General features: G+C 33.5%; 1 protein-coding gene across 1 annotated transcript in view; it reads right to left on the bottom strand.

The window, feature by feature from the left end:
• LOC107654448 (ephrin type-A receptor 8-like) overlaps positions 1-1,037 on the bottom strand; it is a 60,225-nt gene extending 59,188 nt beyond the window's left edge. The window contains exon 1 of the mRNA XM_016441516.1: positions 983-1,037. The gene's annotated coding sequence lies outside the window, so the exon portion shown is untranslated. The remainder of the gene's footprint in view (positions 1-982) is intronic.
• Positions 1,038-1,534: the final 497 nt, after the last annotated feature.

The raw sequence follows: 1,534 nt of genomic DNA on the forward strand, positions 1-1,534 counted from the left end.
GAAATAGAAATCTTTTGTAATATTATAATAACATAATAATTACGTTATATTCTTTTGTGAAACTTTCTATCAATTTAATGCATCCTTGAATTAAATTACATTAAATTAAACAAAAAAATTAAATGAAATTAAATATTATATAATCCATAATTAAATAAAAGTAATTTATATATAAAGTTTTATATATAAAATATAAACCAGTTCTTTTAAATTGTAATAATATTTCACAATATTACTGTTTTTGTTGTTTTTAAATGCAGCCTTGATGAGCAGAAGAGAGGCCTTTCAAAAACATTTTAGTTAAAAAAAAAAAAGTTGTTTCATAGGTGAATCAAATTATTACATTTTGATGAATGATTACAAGGACCTTTGGAATTATTAGTTATTATTCTTCTTTGGAATAATATGCACCAGCTGTTCACAATAAGACCAGTAATGTGAACTAAGTAAACAGTTCATTTTTTATTTCATGCTGACTTTAAAGCTGCTTTATGTAATTTCTGTGCCACCGGCTCTAACACTGCCAATAAGACAGTTTTGATAACATAGCCTACTCATCATAAAACTACAAACAGTACAATCGTGCAACAGAACACAGGGTTAGTGCCAGAAAGAAACTGGTGAGGGGAAACGAATGAAAATGAAAATGACTAGACAATGCCAACCTGAAGCCAGCTGGCTTGAGCTGGAGGAGCAAGTTCATTCACTAGGGTCATTCAATGGAACTGCAAGAACAATCACTGATTCCAAATATGATTTACAAACACTTCATCTGCCAAACTCACACCACAGGTTGACATGCTGGACAGTTCAAACAAACAAAACAACATTTTGAAGGCGCCATAAAGCTGCAATGTTTACACTCTTCAGAATGTCAACGTATGAATGACGAACAGTTGCATTTTATCTATGCACTTCAATTTGAAAACACCTTAAAATTTCACAGCTCACAAATAATAATGAAGGAGCAGACACTTCTTACCCCATGTGAAGGATATGTGAGCCAGCCCCAGTCTCCTGATATTTTGGTTGTGTCCAGGAGATTCACTGTAAATTGAACATAAAAACATGTTACAACAGCTTTCAAAAACAACTTTTCTTCATAATTACTGGAACTCCACTATCTTGAAGCACATCCAATTACACGAGCCGATGCACATCTGAGCATATTTTGATAGACTGCATCAATATCTTCTCTTTATATGGATACATTTCTCATTCAAACAGACTGCTCTTACTTACCTTTGACCTCGTCACATGCAGACTTTAAGCAGACTGTCTAATGACAATAATATAATGTGTCTGGCACAGGACAAAATGGGTCACTGGTATCATCCTCTCAAGGCAAGAGCTGAAGAGTCATTACAAATATCTTCCTAAAGGTTTGGCTAATGGCTCCTCAATGAGTCTGAACCCCTTAACGGCTGGATCAATAGACAATTTAACCCAGCGGTAAACACTAAGGTCTACTGAATAAGAGATGCACAAGATGGATTGTTTTACTTTATTTTTTTTAGAAAGACGGTTGCAATTA

Source organism: Sinocyclocheilus anshuiensis, unplaced genomic scaffold (assembly GCF_001515605.1).
Source record: "Sinocyclocheilus anshuiensis isolate Anshui unplaced genomic scaffold, SAMN03320099.WGS_v1.1 scaffold527, whole genome shotgun sequence".
Classification (NCBI taxonomy): Eukaryota; Metazoa; Chordata; class Actinopteri; order Cypriniformes; family Cyprinidae; genus Sinocyclocheilus; species Sinocyclocheilus anshuiensis.